Source organism: Bombina bombina, chromosome 3 (genome assembly GCF_027579735.1).
Source record: "Bombina bombina isolate aBomBom1 chromosome 3, aBomBom1.pri, whole genome shotgun sequence".
Taxonomy (NCBI): domain Eukaryota; kingdom Metazoa; phylum Chordata; class Amphibia; order Anura; family Bombinatoridae; genus Bombina; species Bombina bombina.
Genome location: NC_069501.1, coordinates 197,332,302 through 197,354,521, shown reverse-complemented (window position 1 = coordinate 197,354,521; position 22,220 = coordinate 197,332,302). Strand labels below are relative to the sequence as shown.

The 22,220-nt window shown below is 41.2% G+C and overlaps 1 protein-coding gene across 1 annotated transcript in view; it reads left to right on the top strand.

The window, feature by feature from the left end:
- The window catches only part of MOSPD2 (motile sperm domain containing 2), a gene marked incomplete at its 5' end in the record, with an annotated part of 341,430 nt that overhangs the window by 76,827 nt on the left and 242,383 nt on the right, over positions 1 to 22,220 (top strand).

The following is a 22,220-nucleotide window of genomic DNA, read 5'->3' as shown; positions in this document are numbered from 1 at the left end:
TTTATTCGTTCTTTACTTAAAGAAGTTCTAATTGCTTTAGAAATAGAGGATTCTGGTCCTCTTGATACTAATTCTAAACGTTTGGATAAGGTATTTAAATCTCCTGTGGTTATTCCAGAAGTTTTTCCTGTTCCTAATGCTATTTCTGCAGTAATTTCCAAAGAATGGGATAAATTGGGTAATTCATTTACTCCTTCTAAACGTTTTAAGCAATTATATCCTGTGCCGTCTGACAGATTAGAATTTTGGGACAAAATCCCTAAAGTTGATGGGGCTATTTCTACCCTTGCTAAACGTACTACTATTCCTACGTCAGATGGTACTTCGTTTAAGGATCCTTTAGATAGGAAAATTGAATCCTTTCTAAGAAAAGCTTATCTGTGTTCAGGTAATCTTCTTAGACCTGCTATATCTTTGGCTGATGTTGCTGCAGCTTCAACTTTTTGGTTGGAAACCTTAGCGCAACAAGTAAAACATCATGATTCTCATGATATTATTATTCTTCTTCAGCATGCTAATAATTTTATCTGTGATGCCATCTTTGATATTATCATAGTTGATGTCAGGTTTATGTCTCTAGCTATTTTAGCTAGAAGAGCTTTATGGCTTAAGACTTGGAATGCTGATATGGCTTCTAAATCAACTCTACTTTCCATTTCTTTCCAGGGTAACAAATTATTTGGTTCTCAGTTGGATTCTATTATTTCAACTGTTACTGGTGGGAAAGGAACCTTTTTACCACAGGATAAAAAAATCTAAGGGTAAAAACAGAGCTAATAATCGTTTTCGTTCCTTTCGTTTCAACAAAGAACAAAAACCTGATCCTTCATCCTCAGGAGCAGTTTCAGTTTGGAAACCATCTCCAATCTGGAATAAATCCAAGCCAGCCAGAAAGGCAAAGCCTGCTTCTAAGTCCACATGAAGGTGCGGCCCTCATTCCAGCTCAGCTGGTAGGGGGCAGGTTACGTTTTTTCAAAGAAATTTGGATCAATTCTGTTCACAATCTTTGGATTCAGAACATTGTTTCAGAAGGGTACAGAATTGGTTTCAAGATGAGACCTCCTGCAAAGAGATTTTTTTCTTTCCCGTGTCCCAGTAAATCCAGTAAAAGCTCAAGCATTTCTGAATTGTGTTTCAGATCTAGAGTTGACTGGAGTAATTATGCCAGTTCCAGTTCAGGAACAGGGGATGGGGTTTTATTCAAATCTCTTCATTGTACCAAAGAAGGAGAATTCCTTCAGACCAGTTCTGGATCTAAAAATATTGAATCGTTATGTAAGGATACCAACGTTCAAGATGGTAACTGTAAGGACTATCTTGCCTTTTGTTCAGCAAGGGAATTATATGTCCACAATAGATTTACAGGATGCATATCTGCATATTCCGATTCATCCGGATCATTATCGGTTCCTGAGATTCTCTTTTCTGGACAAGCATTACCAGTTTGTGGCTCTGCCGTTTGGCCTTGCTACAGCTCCAAGAATTTTTACAAAGGTTCTCGGTGCCCTTCTGTCTGTAATCAGAGAACAGGGTATTGTGGTATTTCCTTATTTGGACGATATCTTGGTACTAGCTCAGTCTTTACATTTAGCAGAATTTCATACGAATCGACTTGTGTTGTTTCTTCAAGATCATGGTTGGAGGATCAATTTACCAAAAAGTTCATTGATTCCTTAGACAAGGGTAACCTTTCTGGGTTTCCAAATAGATTCAGTGTCCATGACTCTGTCTTTAACAGACAAGAGGCGTCTAAAACTGATGGAAGCTTGTCGAAACCTTCAGTCACAGTCATTCCCTTCGGTAGCCTTATGCATGGAAATTCTAGGTCTTATGACTGCTGCATCGGACGCGATCCCCTTTGCTCGTTTTCACATGCGACCTCTTCAGCTTTGTATGCTGAATCAATGGTGCAAGGATTACACAAAGATATCTCAATTAATATCTTTAAAACCGATTGTACGACACTCTCTAACGTGGTGGACAGATCACCATCGTTTAATTCAGGGGGCTTCTTTTGTGCTTCCGACCTGGACTGTAATTTCAACAGATGCAAGTCTCACAGGTTGGGGAGCTGTGTGGGGATCTCTGACGGCACAAGGAGTTTGGGAATCTCAGGAGGTGAGATTACCGATCAATATTTTGGAACTCCGTGCAATTTTCAGAACTCTTCAGTTTTGGCCTCTTCTGAAGAGAGAATCGTTCATTTGTTTTCAGACAGACAATGTCACAACTGTGGCATACATCAATCATCAAGGAGGAACTCACAGTCCTCTGGCTATGAAAGAAGTATCTCGAATTTTGGTTTGGGCGGAATCCAGCTCCTGTCTAATCTCTGCGGTTCATATCCCAGGTGTAGACAATTGGGAAGCGGATTATCTCAGTCGCCAAACGTTGCATCCGGGCGAATGGTCTCTTCACCCAGAGGTGTTTCTTCAGATCGTTCAAATGTGGGAACTTCCAGAAATAGATTTGATGGCGTCCCATCTAAACAAGAAACTTCCCAGGTATCTGTCCAGATCCCGGGATCCTCAGGCGGAGGCAGTGGATGCATTATCACTTCCTTGGAAGTATCATCCTGCCTATATCTTTCCGCCTCTAGTTCTTCTTCCAAGAGTAATCTCCAAGATTCTGAAGGAATGCTCGTTTGTTCTGCTGGTAGCTCCGGCATGGCCTCACAGGTTTTGGTATGCGGATCTTGTCCGGATGGCCTCTTGCCAACCGTGGACTCTTCCGTTAAGACCAGACCTTCTGTCACAAGGTCCTTTTTTCCATCAGGATCTGAAATCCTTAAATTTAAAGGTATGGAGATTGAACGCTTGATTCTTCGTCAAAGAGGTTTCTCTGACGCTGTGATTAATACTATGTTACAGGCTCGTAAATCTGTATCTAGAGAGATATATTATAGAGTCTGGAAGACTTATATTTCTTGGTGTATTTCTCATCATTTTTCTTGGCATTCTTTTAGAATTCCGAGAATTTTACAGTTTCTTCAGGATGGTTTAGATAAAGGTTTGTCCGCAAGTTCCTTGAAAGGACAAATCTCTGCTCTTTCTGTTCTTTTTCACAGAAAGATTGCTATTCTTCCTGATATTCATTGTTTTGTACAAGCTTTGGTTCGTATAAAACCTGTCATTAAGTCAATTTCTCCTCCTTGGAGTTTGAATTTGGTTCTGGGGGCTCTTCAAGCTCCTCCGTTTGAACCTATGCATTCATTGGACATTAAATTACTTTCTTGGAAAGTTTTGTTCCTTTTGGCCATCTCTTCTGCCAGAAGAGTTTCTGAATTATCTGCTCTTTCTTGTGATTCTCCTTTTCTGATTTTTCATCAGGATAAGGCGGTGTTGCGAACTTCTTTTGAATTTTTACCTAAAGTTGTGAATTCCAACAACATTAGTAGAGAAATTGTGGTTCCTTCATTATGTCCTAATCCTAAGAATTCTAAGGAGAAATCGTTGCATTCTTTGGATGTTGTTAGAGCTTTGAAATATTATGTTGAAGCTACTAAATCTTTCAGAAAGACTTCTAGTCTATTTGTTATCTTTTCCGGTTCTAGAAAAGGCCAGAAAGCTTCTGCCATTTCTTTGGCATCTTGGTTGAAATCTTTAATTCATCTTGCCTATGTTTAGTCGGGTAAAACTCCGCCTCAGAGAATTACAGCTCATTCTACTAGGTCAGTTTCTACTTCCTGGGCATTTAGGAATGAAGCTTCGGTTGATCAGATTTGCAAAGCAGCGACTTGGTCCTCTTTGCATACTTTTACTAAATTCTACCATTTTGATGTATTTTCTTCTTCTGAAGCAGTTTTTGGTAGAAAAGTACTTCAGGCAGCGGTTTCAGTTTGAATCTTCTGCTTATGTTTTTCGTTAAACTTTATTTTGGGTGTGGATTATTTTCAGCAGGAATTGGCTGTCTTTATTTTATCCCTCCCTCTCTAGTGACTCTTGTGTGGAAAGATCCACATCTTGGGTAATCATTATCCCATACGTCACTAGCTCATGGACTCTTGCTAATTACATGAAAGAAAACATAATTTATGTAAGAACTTACCTGATAAATTCATTTCTTTCATATTAGCAAGAGTCCATGAGGCCCGCCCTTTTTTTGTGGTGGTTATGATTTTGTATAAAGCACAATTATTCCAATTCCTTATTTTATATGCTTTCGCACTTTTTTATCACCCCACTTCTTGGCTATTCGTTAAACTGAATTGTGGGTGTGGTGAGGGGTGTATTTATAGGCATTTTGAGGTTTGGGAAACTTTGCCCCTCCTGGTAGGAATGTATATCCCATACGTCACTAGCTCATGGACTCTTGCTAATATGAAAGAAATGAATTTATCAGGTAAGTTCTTACATAAATTATGTTTTTTACGCCTTTCTTTATCACCCCAATACATGGCTATTCGTTAAACTGAATTGAGGATGTGATGAGGGGTGTATTTATAGACATTTTGAGGTTTGGGAAACTTTGCCCCTCCTGGTAGGATTGTATATCCCATACGTCACTAGCTCATGGACTCTTGCCAATATGAAAGAAATGAATTTATCAGGTAAGTTCTTACATAAATTATGTTTTGTTTTGTTTTTTGTTTTGATTTTTCAAGAAATACTTTATTGAAAACAAAAGGAAATGACATTGACAAAAAGGCAACAGTATCACATAGAAGTCAGCGAACAATACAGTCGGGTGAATCAGTGTACAAATGGCAAGACTGACATATGATTATGGCACATAAACCAGCTTATAGGCAGCAAAAACCTAATGTCCGTGGTGTCAAAAGAAAGTATTTTGTGACTCAGCTGGATCTCGTCCTCTGCGATATAGGGAGGTAATAATGTAATATGTACCAAAATTTGCAATGTACATTTCAAAACCTTGACAATAGTAATCAACTCAGCTCAGGCGCTTTCATGCGCACCTGCAATGCTTAACTGTGACATGCGACAAACCATTCACTGCTTGTCAGTTAAAAGTACAGAAGAGAAGTAGGCGAGCAGAATAGAAGGAAAAGAGAGGAAAAGAAGAGAGAGACAAAAAAAAAAAGGGGGGGGGGAATAGGAGAGGATATCCGCCGTGCACTGGGGGGGAAGGTTCTCCCCCTTGATATGTAGGTTTATCTGGTCGAGGGCCTCCAGATTTCCCTCATGTATTCATGTAGTTCTATTTTGTCATCCCTCATATATCTGTATCTCTCCAGGGTCAAGTATCTGTCAACTCTGTTTTCCCAGTCTAAGTACTGGGGTGTTCGGGACAGTTTCCAGTATTTGGGAATGAGGGTTTTAGCGCTGTTGAGCATTATATACAAGAGGTGTTTTTTAGTTTTTTTTACTAGTTTGGGCAGACCATGAAACAGCAAGAGGCTCGGATTCCTGCTCATCGTGACATTTAGTTTGGAGTCTATCATGTCTAGTATAGAGTTCCAGAAAGGTTGTATTAGTTTGCATGTCCACCAGATATGGAGTAATGTGCCAGGCTCACCGCACCCTCTCCAACACTTGCCATCCGATTTCTTATAGAATTTTCGAATTCGAATGGGAGTGAGGTACCAACGAGACAGGTATTTATAGTTAGATTCGAGGATTCCGGCGGAGACAGATGCTTTATTATGGTTATAGAATATTTTATCCCAGTCTGTGTCCGTCAGTTCCTCACCCATCTCGCCGGTCCACTTTCTGACAAACGAGGGCAAACCATTTTCTCTGCGAGAAGACAGCAGATTGTACATGGATGAGATTAAGTGTCTTGGAGTGGATGGGAGTAGACAGAGTGTCTCCAACCGTGTGAGTTGCCTTGTTATAAGGTCTATTCTTTTATAGGAGCTTAAGTAGTGTTGGAGTTGTCTGTGGAAGTACCAAGAGATATGAAGGCCCGATTGCTGCAATTCTTCTAGGGTTTTTAGTCCCATCTAAGAGTAGTCTATGAATCATAGTTTGATCTAATTGTATCCTATTTATGTTTGTGTGGTGTGTGTTTGAAAATGTGATGTCAGGGTTGTGTATAAATGGTGTGAGTGGCGAAGGGGTGGTAGAAATGTATGGATGTTCTATGAGTGTTTTGTCCCATTGTGAAAAGAATTCCCCAAGGAATGGGTAATGGGAGATTATGTTCGGTCTGTTTTTACTAGAGATCCAGCCCAATGTTCCCGTGTTTCGTGCTCCTAGGATCATGCGTCCAATCTGGACCCATGTCTTTTCTTTTGAGTTGGTGCACCACTCTACTTGTGTTTGAAGATTGATTGGTTTTTTGTATAGGAGAAGATTTGGTATACCCAAGCCACCATTTTCCTTGGCCAGGTATAGGGTGTGTCTGGGTATGCGGGGTCCCCTGCCACCCCAGATATATTCTTCTAGTTGTCCCTGTAATTTTCATAGGAAGTGAATTGGAAATGGGGTCGGTGTAGTCTGTTAGTGATACAATATTCGGGGGAGGATATTCATTTTGACTACACCTATTCTGCCTAGCCAGGAGATCCTCTTATTTTTTCAAGCTGATAAATAGTCTATAATTGACTTTGACAATTGGGGGTAATTAGCTCCAAATAAGTTATTCGGATCTGGGGTCAAGTTGATCCCTAGGTATTTAAGCGTTTGAGTTTTAATCTTAAATTTGCATATGTTCGGGATTTGGCTTAATTCTGCTTGAGATAAATTTATATTTAGGATTTCGGATTTCGTATGATTCAGGTGGAAGTTAGATACTTTGCCATAGTCATGAAAGTCAGGGGGTTGGTAACGGACAACAGAACATCGTCCGCGTATAGCGAGACTTTATGTTCTTGGTCACCTATCTGTATTCCAGAAATGTTTTGGTTGGCGCATATTTTTTGCGCCAGAATTTCAATCGAAAGGGCAAATAACAGGGGCGAGAGTGGGCAGCCCTGTTTTGTCCCATTTGAAATCTCAAAGGGTTCAGATAATATATTATTAACCTTGACTTGGGCGGTAGGTTTCGAGTAGAGGGCTAGGACTTTTTGTATGAAAGAGTGGCTGAAGTTCATCTTTGACAGGGCAGCGGTGAGAAAATCCCAGCTGACCCTGTCAAACGCCTTCTCGGCGTCAGTTGATATGAGTATAGAGGGGATATTATTGTGGCGGGCGTAATTTACGAGAAGGTTGGCTTTTATCGTGTTGTCCCTGGCCTCGCGGCCGGGGATAAACCCGACCTGGTCAGGGGAAACCAAGTGAGGTAAATATGCATTTAGTCTAGTGGCAAGTATTTTTGCGTAGATCTTTAGATCTACGTTGAGTAAAGATATTGGCCTGAAGTTCTCTGGGCGGTTGGGTTGTTTCCCAGGTTTCGGGATGGTGGTAACGTGCGCAAGTAGCATGGTTGATGGGAAATTTTGGGTGTGACCAATGTCATTAAATAGGGTTGCCAGGTGTGGTGATAAGATATCTTTGAATAGTTTATAATACTTGGCACTAAAGCCGTCAGGGCCAGGGCTTTTACCAGGACTTAGTTCCTCAATGGTTTTGGCTACTTCTCCTACCATTATGGGGGTGTCCAATGCTTCCCTATCCTTGTCTGATAGTGTCGGTAGTGTAAGAGAGTTTAAGTATCTCTCGATATGAGGGTGGGAGGGGCCTTTCTCTGTCGCCTGAGTTGTCACCTTCCCGTCTTTTAAATTATATAATTTCTGATAATAGGATCTAAGTGCTGCCGCTATTGAAGGGCTGTCTGTGCAGGTTTGATTATTCTGGTTGAAAATAGAGTGTATGTGTGATTTTGATTGTCTTCTTTTTAATGCGCGTGCCAAGAGCCTACCGGGTTTATCCCCGAATTCGAAATACTTTTGTTGCATTTGTAGTGCCTTTTTTTGGTGATCTACGGAGTGGATGTCCTGTATCTCTTTTCTAGCTTGCTGTAGTGTTTTGTTAAGCGTTATATCAGAAGGCGTCTTTTTATGTTTGATCTCCAAATCACGGATTTTAAGGAGGAGGGTGGAGTACCGAATTCTAAGCTGTTTGGAGTGTAATGCTTTTTGTTTGATCAGTTCCCCCCTCAGTACGCTTTTGTGAGCTTCCCACACTGTTGGGCCTGGAACTTCCCCTGTGTTGTTGAGTTGAAAGTATTCTAATATCCTAGCCTCTATCTGCAATTTAATTGGTTGGTTGTTCAGCAAGAAGTCATCAAACCTCCAAATGAGAGGTCTATCTGGGATGGAGGGGCAATTTATTTTACAGAGGACAGGGGAGAGGTCGGACCACGTCATGGGGAGTATTTGAGAGTCTATCACCCCCGCAAAAGTCGATGTCAGTGAAGAAGTAGTCCAGTCTTGTGTACACGTTATGTGGATGGGAGTAAAAGGTAAAGTCACGTCTAGTAGGATAAAGAGTGCGCCATGTGTCATGAACTTCAAGTTCTTCAAGTCTGGAGTTGCATTGCCTAATAACCTTTTTAGAAATAGTGGCTGACATTCTGGACGTGTCCAAGACTGGATCTAGAGGAAGATTGAAATCCCCCCCAAGGATCAAAGCCCCTTTACGTAGATCTAAAATTTTGTTGGTAAGTCTAGTCATGAAGCTGTTTTGTCCAAGATTAGGGAAGTAAGTGTTCACTAAGGTGACCAGTCTGTTAAATAGTACGCCAACAATAATCAAGAACCGACCCTCAGGGTCTCGTTCTATATGGATGGGTGAAAAAGGGGCGGAATGTTTAATCATGATTCCAACCCCGTTCTTTTTTGTCGGGCCCGAGGCGAAGTACGAATTTGGGAATTTAGGGTTTGTCCAGGTTGGTTCTTTACCCCTACGAAAGTGTGTCTCCTGCATAAAAATGACGTCACAATGTGTTCTGGTGGCATCTCTAATCAGATGTGATCGCTTTTCCGGTATGTTCAGTCCTTTAGTGTTTATAGTCAGCAGTGTGAGAGTGTGTGCCCCGTGTGATGGCATGGCGAGGGAGAAGGGGGGGGGGGAATTGAAGTAAGGGTAGTGTGTTAAGAGGAGTGGGATAATGCGGAGGATTGAGGTGAAAGAAGGTGGATCAGGTAAAGAGAGGGAGGTTGTAAAGAGGGGGTCAGGGGAATTGAGAAGGAGTTAAACACAAGCCCTAATAATAGGGGGTGTCCAGAAGGGTCAAGAAGTAAGGTATGCGCTTAAGGAAGCCAACAGCCTTGACTCTCCTTACAGAAAGAGTGTAAAGGAAAATAAAAGAGTCTCAAAGAATGTGGAATAAGTATCCCTGTGCCTGATATGGTTAGAGAAAAAAATCGTAGTTAATGAGGAGGAGTAGAATGTATTCAGGAGTAGAGAGAGTAGTACCTGAACAGCACATGAAGCAAAACTAAGAAGACAATGCATGGAGCATCGTCCCATCAACACATTACATTACATTAAACATAACTAACAATTCCCCAGTTTCCAACTTAAAAACAGTATACATTTATCATCAGTACCTTCTATGAAATCACAGTACAAACAATATCAAAATCAGGGTTCTAAAAGAAATTAATAGACAGTAAAGATCGAAGGTCTAATATAAAGAGAATTCAACATAACCTAGATGGTTCCCCTGTTTGGTTACTGTCTGCAAATGTTCCCCATGGGATTTTTTATTCCCGTGGGGGAGGCCCAAAATGATAAGTTATAGCCTTCCTATATGATATGAGTGTTCAGGCCGGTATACAGGTAACCCCCTAACTCAGCTGTTACCTAGACACCGTACAGAGTTCCCCAGATTCATCAATTAGGTGCAGAGGGGGGAATCCCCAGGGCCGGCGATCCCCACCTCTTCTAATGCCCGATATACTATTTGCAATCTACTGGGAGTAAAGGAATTGAAGCCTGAGCGTTTTAAGGAATCAGGCATATATGTCATAACATGTGGCAAAACACTATTAGTAAGAAACAAAAGATATGTGGGCCTGAAGTCCTACTGCACAGTGCTACTTGGGGGACTTAGCTGTTTTCCCATCTTAATTCCTATTCAATAACAGCCTTGAAGTGATTTCTGAGAGGGGGCTCAGGGTAAAGAGCAACTCCCCTCAAAGCGTACCAGGGGATCCAAGGTCAGGGCCTCAAGTCTCCTGAGCTATAACCAAAAGTTGACATATTTTAATTAGAAATATTATATGTATGTGAGATTACTGTTATAAGACAGGTTAGCTACTAGTGGCTCTGATGAGTTGATCCTTAAAAACAGTATGTCCTGGGGGGGAGAAAAGCATAATAACCAGAAATAGGAAAAAATATAACATTACAAAAGCAAAACTTATCTGATTTCTATATAAAACATATTGGAATTGTTCAGCTGGTATCAAGTACGTGTCCTGTACAGCAAGTGTTATTTGTTCCTACTGGTGTCCGGTGGGTCGCGAGCACTTTGGCGGGGAGCCCCCCCGTCAGGAATAGGAATGTCCAAGTCCAGTATGTTGCAAAAATCTGAAAGGTCCGTTTGGGTCTTATAGATGGCCCGTTTCCCATTGCGAGTGGCTATAAGACACACAGGAAACCCCCACTTATACTGGATTTTGTTGTGCTGGAGAACACTGGTAATGAACCTAAGGTCCCTTCTTTTTTGTAGGGTGATCTGACTTAAGTCAGAAAAGACCTGAATAGCTATACCAGCGTGGGTGAGGTCTTTGATGGTGCGGGCCCTCTGAGCAATGGTGTCTTTGTCTTTATAGCTTAAAAATTTAACAATAATGTCCCTTGGGGGAGTTTGGGGGAGGGTTTTGGCCGGAGTGCCCGGTGCGCTCTTTCTAGTGGGATATCAGGGGAGCTCGGTGTCCCTTTGATGGTGCGGAAAAAGTCTTGCAAATAGCCCTCAATGGCCGTATTATTCACTGATTCCGGCACCCCCCTGATACGAAGATTGTTCCTTCTCCCCCTATTATCTAGATCTTCTACTCTAGACAGAAGGAATTGTATGTCACCCTCTTGCTCAAAGGCTCTTTGTGTGTTAGAATCAGCTTGGGCCTGTAAGGTGTTCTGTTTAGTTTCTAAGGAGTTAACCTGCTGGCTAATCTGTTGGAAATCCTTCTTTAAATCGCCAAACAGAGACCTCATCTCCATTAAAACGTCTGCTTTAGAAGAAATTACATTTAAGTCACCCCTTGTAAGAGGTTCTTGGGGCTGCATGTCAGATAGAACATTTGAGGTGCTCGCTGGTGAGGGAGCCTGCTCTGTGGCTTCAGTGAGTGGTTGATCAGAACAGGTGCTAGGCATTTTCAAAAAATTTGTCAAACTGGTACTTTTAAGGCTCTTGTCACCTTTATTGTGTTTTCTATTAGACATGATCCCAGAGCTTTCATAAGCTGAAATAAAAAGATTCAGGATGTCACCCAGTAACTGTGTACAGTGTGTTCTAGTGTCTTCCTGCGTGCTATGTGCAATGCTTTGCACAGTAAGATATATGTCCCACGCTGAGGCCTTTTATATTTTCCAGCCGTTGTCTGAGCTAGTCCCTGCAAACCCCAATTAATTGATCTAGGGCCCCTCAGGTACTGGTAATGGGATGTGTTGTGTTATGTCGCTGCGTAATAATAAAAAAAAAAGTCTCTTTGAAGTTTCTAAGAGAACACCCCTGGGCCCCAATGTAATAAGGCAAGGTTGGGCCGCCACGTGTGTGAATCTCTTAGCTGCAATACTTGCCCCACCAAATGCTTAAGCGGGTTTCCTCTCTTACCAGCTCCTAGCTATCTGGGACGCTTGATCGTCGCCTCCGTACTTCGGCTGCTGCGTCCAATGTCAGGGCCCTATAGGAGGAAGGATCCGATGCGGTCTGTTCACGTGGTCGCTGCAGTTGATGTCCGGCGGGAAGCCGCCCAGCGTCCCACCTCCAGGTGATGTTGTCTCAGCGGTCGGGTGCGTAGTGAGAGGTATCTCCGCAGCTGTAAATTTAAATTGCCGTCCGGTTTGCGCCACCGCGAGGCTTGTGCGGTGCAAGGTCAAAGTAGGCCGCAGTCTTCCGTGCTAGAAAATCTCCGCCAAATGCTCCAATAGTTGTAGGGATCTCATGTAGGGATTAATATCGCTCCTGTTCTGTGTTCATCGTAGAAGTTTAGAGAGATTCCTTCATGCTATTTAGTTATAATCAGGCACAGGGCTTAGGAGCCAGAAATTAAGCGGCCATGTCCCTGCGTGGCCAGGCTCCGCCCCAAATTATGTTTTTTTTAACTTTACTGTCCCTGTAAGATTGTATGAGAGCTATCTTGCCCCTTTCTCTTGGTCAATTAATTGTGTGAGAGCAGAAGTTGTCTGATTATTTTGTTTTTGGTTTTTTATTTTTATTTTTTTTATTTTCCTCCTCGAAGTGGTGGAGAAATATTAAGCAAGGGTTTATTACTACTGTTTCTTAAACTGCTATTGCTATTTTTATTTGTATCTCATTAAATTACAGGCCCAGAAAATAATTTACAAAAACTTTTCAAGTATATGCATTTTTTTCTCTTTTGTTATAGCATGGAATGTTTGCACTGTTAACCACAGAACTGTTTGTGTTTAAACCCCTGTAAAAGTAGCTAAACACATAGGAGCGGAACACAGGCGGTGATTGGCTGGGTCGTGCGACTGCTGCTGCCAGTTGAGACAAGTAGTTCTCTGCAGCTTCCCTAATGAGGAGCTCTGGGTTAAACACACAGTTTCAGTGTGAATAGTGCAAAAATGGCGTGCTCTGGCACTTAGTTTTTCTATTAGTGTCCCATTAAACAGAAGTCCAGATATCTGTGCAGTTCAGCATAAAATGAGAGCACATAGGGACAGAGCCAACTCTTGAAGCAGCAGGACGCATCTCTGTGAAGCTCCTGAGCAGAACAGAAAGCTTTAAATTATTTGAGATTTGTGAGTAAAATTGATGTAACAAAAGTTTTACAGTTGGAAGCAGAACTACTGTACATACTTTGAATTTCAGAAGTGGATATTTGACTGCAAGCCTGACCTATGCTCTTCTATAATGCCACACGCAACTTCTGCTCTCTGGGCCTTGGTCATTTCTCTCTATAGAGTACCCTGCCGCATATATAGCCCTCCAGACGTCTGGGTTACGTAGTATGGAGATACTTGTTTATTTACCAAGCGAACAGAAGTGGTAAAAAAATATTTAGCTACGGTTGGCCCACTTACCTTGTGCTTGCTGCAAGAGCCCATCATGGAGTTTACCACGTATGCTCTTGACTGAACTATATGGCCTATTGGATTCCTTTAATTGGAAGACACGATCAAGGTGGCATTTCTGTCCCCAGATGATCCTACCATGGTGCTAGTTCTTCAACCTTATCCCATTTTGATGAAGTAGAGTGGTGACATCACTTTGGGGCCCCCGGCTCTTGCTAAATACCTCCTGTGCACCTAAATCGCTTTGCAGCAGATGAGATACATATGGAGGTCCTTGGCGTCACTGGATGCTGGCAATGACTGCAACTCTGAGATATAGGCCTGGAGCCTGGATTGCGACATGAATGCCACTACTAACCTAGAGGAAGCTTGCGGAGGCGTCAGACATGTGCCGTAAGACAATGGGGAGCACCAGAAAAATGTGTAGCTGGCACACACAGAGAGTGCAACTGGGCACCTCTTTGTACTGTATTGGTATATTTCTCTTGACTGTTCAGTTACTATGATCAGACAGCTTCTTTTCCAGTTCTTATGGTGGCAAAAGCAGATATGACAAAGTGTGGGGAACATTGTCTGGGGTGGGATAATCTGCTCAATATTCCCAACATAGTGCCTAAACTCTGCAGCAGGACGATATAAACGTTATCAGTTTGCAGTCTGTGTCAGGCACTATTCTATCCTCTCCTGCCTATATCATGGGATAGACATTTGTGGGAGTTTTTCTTTATTTACCACACATGTATTGTTTATTATATGTAGGTGTTTGTCTCCACATATGACCACTATATTTGTGTCTTTATTGGGTAACCATTTATGTACAACTTCTTGCTTAAGTTTGCCAGTTGAGAAATACATGTTTTGATGGTCATCTCTAACTTCTTTAACATCACCTCTATAAACCCAAGCAGAGAATACATCTGTAGATCCCACTTACATGATTGTAACCATTCTATTTTCCCTGAGAACGGAGTAACAAAAAATATTATGGCCAATTTAATGTGTTAGAATTGAATGGGAGTATCTTACTTATTGAGAATATTTAATTGTTGTATAGCATGCAATCCTATTCATACACTTTGCTGTGCTGTCAGCGGCCAACATTTCATGTCATTTATACTCTTTGTTTGAGAGGAGTTTAATTTGAACCAATAAGTGAGACTATTACCTGTTGTACGATATGACTTAATATTGGATAGATTACTGCCCTGCTCTGATGCCTAGTGAAGGTATATACATAACTGGGTCGTCAAGGAAACTTTTACCCTATATTTAAACCCCCAAAAATGAATATCTAGTCTCCTTTTAGTACATAGCTATATTAATTCCCATGAACGATGATAGTAGTCCTCAATATAGCACCTTCTTAGTTCATTCCATAATTCGCTTAAGCTTAAGAAGTGTTTCTTATATCAATATTTCCCAGTTAACATCTGCTTCCCTCCCTAACATATAAAATCTCATTCACTTGACTTACCTGGCTTGCCATATAATGTACTAGAGCCCCTACTATCCCCCTAATATCTTGCTCAAAGGAAGTGACCCCCATGTGGCTGCTATTCATTATACAAGGGGTTTTAGTTAAAGTGAACTTTCTACTAATATCTGTAGGGGTCACCTGTTGGTTCATAATCTAGAGCTTTTACTGTTAAAACAAAAAGTGGTTTGTCATTTAAGATCCAAAAGTGATCTCCTATGTTAGATATTGCCTTCTGTAATTTTATTTTTGAAGGTCCAAGAGTGGCCTTAGCTGTTGTTCAGGAGGTTTCTGGAATGACTGGCATCTATATACTATTCACATGACATATGTTATATGTACTCACTGTAAATCTGACATTCTGTTTCATGTGACATCAGAATCTTTCCAATGGTAGTGTATGCCTCAAATTGTATCTCAAATAAAAATTAAATTTAAAAAAAAATGAGCAGATAAAGGACATAACAGCAGGTAGAGTCTCTACAGCCCAAATGTGGATAGAGGAATACAGCTTTAATAGACTTAATAGGCTTGACACTTTTTATAACATTACATTCTATTGGGATTCAAGTAGGCAGGTGCTTGAAGCCTTGTTTGGAGTTTGAGTTGAGGAATGCAATCTAGTGAGTCGAGTCATGGTGGTGGTGTGGGACACAGCTGGGGATCTAGGTGAACCATCTCACTGTCTGCCATGTCCTAACCTTTTTACACATCTTCATTCTAATCCTCCGGATACCTCCCTCCATATCCAAGTCTTATTTTCACCTTTTCCCATTATTGTCTCTTGCTGTCCATGGCAGAAAATATCAATTTAAGTAGACTAATTTATTCTTTTGTGACATACCTGTATGTTGACACAAAAGACCTATTTACTTTGTCAAAAGGACTCCCTGCAGTGACTTTTTTGTTGTATAATTGCTGTTTGCTGGTTTTTTATTTTTTTCTTGAGTATAATATGTGGACTACTGTGTTGATGGATATCTTATGTACTCCTTAATTTTTTCTGAATATAGCTTTATACAAACTCAAAAAAAAACAAAAACATAATTTTGTCATCCACAATAGACAAAATAATGGAATTATATTGTAAGAAAGTTATGTATATAACAACTTAGGTCTTGATGCATCCTGTTTTCAGAAATTCTAATATCAAATATTATGCTGTATGGCAACTCTGGGCGGCAATAAAAACTGTATTTATTTATGAAGGTAACACCCAGCCGGGAAAAATAATTGCAAACCAGTTTTAAGCTTGAGATAATGTTTGTTGCCTGTTAAAACCCTGCTGAGAATACTTTCTTACAATTACAATAAATGAACATGCACTGTTGTAAATTAAACAAAAAGAAAGTGTTGCTGTTTTTTCTTGTTGCTGTTTTGCTTCCTAAGATAGGGAAGAGTCCACGGCTTCATTCCTTACTGTTGGGAAATACAACACCTGGCCACCAGGAAGAGGCAAAAACACCCCAACTAAAGGCTTAAATATCCCTTCCACTTCTTCATTACCCCAGTCATTCTTTGCCTTTCATATGCAAATTATTCGCCTAAATACAAAGGCCTCTGGCTTTGCGGTCCTACCCCGCCGGGCGCTCTGGTTGAAGTCTTGGTCTGCGGATATGACTTCTAAGTCCAGACACCTTTCTCTTCCCTTCAAGGGAAAGATTTTATTTGGTCCAGGCCTGGACTACATTATTTCTACTGTTACCGGAGGCATGGGGGCCTTCCTACTGCAAGATAATAAGAACAAGTCTAAAGGACGACAATCTTCTAATTTTCGTTCTGACAAATCCCAACAACAATAATCCTCCTCCAAGCCCGAGCAACCCAAGAGTACTTGGAAGCCGACTCAGTCCTGGAATAAATCTAAGCAGAATAAGAAGCCCGCCGAAAAAAATCGGCATCTGGGAGTGGATTTTGTAGGGGGCAGACTGTCTCTTTTTTCAGATGCCTGGTTCAAGGACGTACTGGATCCGTGGGTCCTGGAGGTGGTATCTCAGGGATACAAGATAGGCTTGAAATCTCATCTGCCAAGGGGCAGATTCCTTCTCTAGAAGCTGTCTACCAGACCAGAAAAGAGGGATGCCATTCTAGGGTGCGTTCGGGATCTATCCTCTTTAGGAGTTGTTATCCCGGTGCCTATCGAAGAAAGAGGTTTGGGGTTTTATTCAAACCTTTTCATGGTACCAAAGAAGGAGGGAACTTCCCCCAATTTCTCATTGTCCCTTCCTTCAAGATGGAGAATATAAGGTCCATCCTTCCTTTAATTTAGGAAGGCCAGTTTATGACCACTAAAGATCTGAAGGACTCTTACCTTCATGTTCCAATCCACAGGAAACACTTTTAGTTCCTGAGCTTCCCATTCCTGGACCATCACTTACAGTTCATTGCCCTTCCGTTTGGCCTAGCTACTGCTCCAAGAATCTTTACAAAGGTTCTGGGGGCTCTTCTAGCCGTTGCCAGAACTCAGGGTATTGCAGCAGCTCCATACTTGGACGATATTCTGGTGCAAGCACCATCCTTTCGTCTTGTGGAAGAATTCTCGGAGTCCCTTCTCAGTCTTCTTCGATCACATGGATGGAAGATAAACTTGGAAAAGAGTTATCTTATCCCAAGTACCAGGGTGGAATTCCTGGGAACTATAATAGACTCCATATCATGAGGATATTTCTAACGGACCAGAGACGTTGCAAGCTAACTAAGGCATGTCTTGTCCTCTGGACCTCCTTGAGTCCCTCTGTGGCTCAGTATATGGAGGTGATTGGTCTCATGGTGTTCTGCACCAACATTATTCCTTTTGCCAGGTTCCATCTCAGACCTTTACAACTGTGCATGCTGAGGCAGTGGAATGGTGATCATTCAGATCTGTCTCATCAGATTGTATTAGACAGCCGGTCGAGAGAATCGCTCTCTTGGAGGCTCTGTCCAGATCACCTGTCCCGAGGGACATTCTTCTTAAGACCATCCTGGGAGATTATGACTACGGACGCAAGCCTATCCGGATGGGGAGCTGTTTGGGGTCCTCCCTCCCGATCAATATTTTGGAACTACGGGCAATCTTCAAGTCCTTGAAGGCTTGGCCACTTCTGGGTTCATCCCAGTTTATCAGATTCCAATAAGACAATATAACCTCGGTAACTTACATCAATCATAAGGGGGGAACAAGAAGTTCCTTGGTGATGAAGGAAGTATCTCAGATTCTGCAGTGGCCGGAGGCCCACAGCTGTTCGCTATCAGCGATCCAGATTCTGGGTGTGGACAACTAGGAGGCGGATTTTCTTAGCAATAGTTTCATCCAGGGGAATGGTCTCTCCATTCCGAGGTGTTTGCAGAGATATGTAGCAAGTGGGGGACGCTGGAGATAGATCTGATGGCATCCCGTCTCAATACCAAGCTACCCAGGTCAAGGGATCAACAAGCGGATCTAATCGATGCACTAGCAGTGCCCTGGAGGTTTCAAACTTGTATCTTTTTCCTCCATTACCGCTTCTTCTTCAAGCCTGATTGGTCACTCGTGGCCGTGAAGGACGCGGTTTGCGAATCTAGTGGGGATGTCCTCATCTCCTCTGTGAAAGTTTCCTTGTCGCAGAGACCTGCTAAAACAAGGTCCAATTGTTCATCAAAATTTAGATTCTCTGAGGCTGACTGCGTGGAGATTTAACGCTTAGTCTTAGCCAAGAGAGGTTTCTCTGAGAGTGTCATTGATACTCTTATTCAAGCTTGTAAACCAGTTACTCTGCGTATCTATTACAAGGTGTGGAGGACCCACTTATTCTGGTGTGAAGAGCGTGTTTTTTCCTGGCACAGAGTTAAGGTTGCCATGATTTTTTCTTTTCTCCAGGATGGGCTGGAGAAGGGCCTTTCTACTAGTTCCCCAAGGGGACAGATTTCGGCCCTGTCGATTTTATTGCACAAGAGACTGGCTGAGCTTCCATACATGCAGTTCTTTGTTAACGCTCTGATTAGGATCAGACCTGTGTTTACATCTGGGGCTCCTCCTTGGAGCCTAAATCTTGTTCTTCAAGTTTTGCTACAGGTTCCGTTTGAGCCTCTGGATTCCGTTGACAATAAATTATCTTGGAAGGTTCTCTTTTTATTGGCTATTGCCTCTGCGCACATAATTTCTGAGATCTCTGCTTTGCAATGTGAGCCCCCTTATCTGATTTTTCATGCAGATAAGGCAGTTTTACGTACTAAATTATGTTTTCTTCCTAAGGTTGTGTCAGATCGCTATATCAATCATGAGATTGTGGTTCCTTCCTTGCGTCCTAATCCTTCTTCATCGAAGGAACGCTTACTTCACAATTTGGATGTGGTTCGCGCCTTGAAGGTTCTATGTTCAGGCTAGTAAGGAGTTTAGACAATCTTCCTCTTTGTTTGTTGTCTATTCTGGGAAGCATAAGGGGCAGAAGGCTTCTTCGATTACCCTTTCTTTTTGGTTAAGGAGTGTCATCCGCTTAGCTTACAAGACAGCGGGACATCGTCCTCCTGAGAGGATAACGGCTCATTCCACTAGAGCAGTGGCTTCCTCTTGGGCCTTTAAGAGTGAGGCCTCTATGGATCAGATTTGTAAGCCAGCTACCTGGTCCTCCTTACATACTTTTTCAAAATTTTACAAGTTTGATGTTTTTGCTTCGGCTGAAGCGGCTTTCGGGAAAAAAGTTTTGCAGGCTGTTGTGCCCTCAGAATAGGGTCCGCCTCTTCCTTTTTGTTCCCTCCCTTTATTCATTCAGTGTCCTCTGGAGCTTGGGTATAGTTTTTCCCAACAGTATGGAATGAAGCCGTGGACTCTCCCTATCTTAGGAAGGAAAACATAATTTATGCTTACCAGATAAATTCCTTTCCTTCCGGGGTAATGAGGAAGTGGGAGGGATATTTATGCCTTTGGCTGGGGTGTCTTTGCCTCCTCCTGGTGGCCAGGTGTTGTATTTCCCAACAGTAAGGAATGAAGCCATGGACTCTCCCTATCGGGAAGGAAAGGAATTTATCTGGTAAGCATAAAGTATGTTTTTATTTTATTTTTTGTGAATTCTGGTGCCTTTTTTAAGTGTGCCCTGGCAAGCTCCAACAAAGGGTTATTTGTGTAATTTGTAGTAGTTCCCATTTTCTTCAAGCCAACAATATATACTGCATAACAATGAGAAGACCGATAACACATGCATAGGAGATAAAACATGATTTTCTTTCCAAGTAGGTTCATTAGAAAAGGTTGCTCTTGAGATAATGTGGATTTGCATCTTTAATCCTCCTGGGATTTCAGTTTGCAGAGATAAAGTAATGATTCTTTTTCTCTGCCTTTTGAAGTGGAAGCATATATTTATAAAGGACGTTGCCTCAAGGACATACTTCTTGTAGTTGGCGAGAGTTTACTTTGCATATGGTGATGAATTATTAACAGTTGCAGTTCATTCTCACTTTTGTAGCACTATATAATATGGTATTAAATGGAATATAAATTATGTTATCAGTGGGATCCCACATCAGAGACAGAGATTGACAAATCTTGTTTTTTTAAAATGTAACATATTTGCTCTCTTTTAAAGGAAGTAGTGTTTACTTTCGGTATGATGATAAATCATGTAATCGTTTAAATTCTGTATTTAAAACTACTGTTATTTTAACGTTTTTCCTATTTCTGACGCTATCTCTAATGTGATTGCTAAAGAGTGGTCTAAACCTGGTAACTCTTTTAATCCTTCTTCTAGGTTTAAAAAATTGTATCCATTACCTTTTGCTAATTTGTAACTTTGGGAACCAGTCCCACTCTTGCCAAATGAACTACCATTTCTATGAAGATAGCACCTCTTTTAACCACTTAATGCCGGTACTTATTTGTTTCTTACATTGGAAAAAAAATGTGTGATGTAAACATATAAGTAAAAATCTTAAATCATTTCAATGATTGGATCGGGTCTGGAATGAGTGCCAATGACGCTAGGCATGACCTCCATTCTGCGATCCCAGTTAGGAAGCCGTAGCTGCTTCAGAACAGCAGAACAGCTAGGACGTTCCATGCCGTCCTAACAACGCTAAAGCCCAGTTAGGACAGCATGAAACGTTTTAACGGCGGGAAGGGGTTAAAGACTTTAGATTGGAAGCTTGAATCTTATCTTAGATGGGCATATTTACATACTGGCTATATTCTTAGACCAGTTATATCTATAGCTGATGTTGCTGCTGTCTCTACCTTTTGGTTGGACATTTTAGCTCAGCAGTTGTCCTCAGACCCTGAATTATCTAGCATTATTCTTTTACTTCAACATGCAAATCTATGTCTTTAGCTATTCTTACTAGGATAGCTATATGGCTTAAATCTTGGAATGCTGACATGGTGTCTAAAACAAGATTACTATCTCTTCCTTTTCAAGGTAAAAACCTTTTTGGTTCTCTCCACTATCGCTGGGGGAAAAGGAGTTTTCTTCCCCATGGCCAAAAAAATCTAAAATGTAATGCTACCAATCATTTTTGTTCCTTTTATCAGCATAAAGAACAGAAACCTACTCCCTCTTCTAAAGCCTCTGGCTCTAATTTGAGACCATCTTCGAATTGGAACAATTTCAAACAATATAAGAAACCGAATCTAGCCCCTAAACCAGCATGATGGTGTGGCCCCCAATCCATTTTTTTTTGGTTGGGGCAGACTAAAACAGTTTCAAGATTTTTGGGCAGACTCTGTCCAAAATTTGTGGATTCAGAATATTATTTCTAAGGGGTATGGAAATGGATTCAGAATAAGACCTCCAATAAGAAGATTATTTCTAACCCATGTCCCAAAACACCCTTTAAATGCTCAGGCATTTCTGAAATGTGTTTCAGATCTAGAACTTGGGGGTAATTGTCCCAGTTCCTCTACAGGAACAAGGGTTGGGTTTTTATTCAAATCTTTTCATTGTCCCAATGAAAGAAAATTCTTTCAGACCAATTGTGGATATGATTTGTAAGACTCCTAACTTTCAAGATGGTGACTACAAGGACCAATCTGCCTTTGGTTCAGGAAGGTCACTATGTCTTCAATAGATTTACAGGATGCTTACCTTTACATCGCAATCCACCCAGATCACTATAATTTTCTGAGATTCTCTTTTCAAGACAAAGGTCACCTTTTTAGGTTTCCAGATAGATTCAGTGTCCATGACTCTATGTTTGACATACAAAAGACAAAAAAACTTGCATTGCATGGAAGCTTTATGCTCACAAGAGCAAGCTTCAATAGGCTTGAATGGGAGCCTCATGATGTGAGACACGGCATAAGAACCTACCGCAGCAAAAAGGTTAAGTCACGCAGCGATGGGCAGCAAATTAAAATATATATGAATATAAACATATATATTTATGTAAATTAAATGATAACTGCATTCCAAAAAGTTAAAACGTATCCTTTATTCAAATTCGGTTAAAAATCCACGGCACACATGTTAAAACCATAAACATTCAGTGGGAAATCCGTCAGTCTAACATATTAACACATAAATATATATGTATATAACAGTGATGTTTGATGAGGTCAGTTGCTAGTTAGGCACTGGCTAGTATCAAAGGCAGATAAACACAAATATGAACCTGATAGAGGTTCAATTGTTGGATACTTCATAGTCTGCAAAAACACTCAAACACAAATAAAAACATTCAACGGAACACACACTCACACTCATATAAACACACAAACAGAAACATTTTAAAGGCAAACACACACT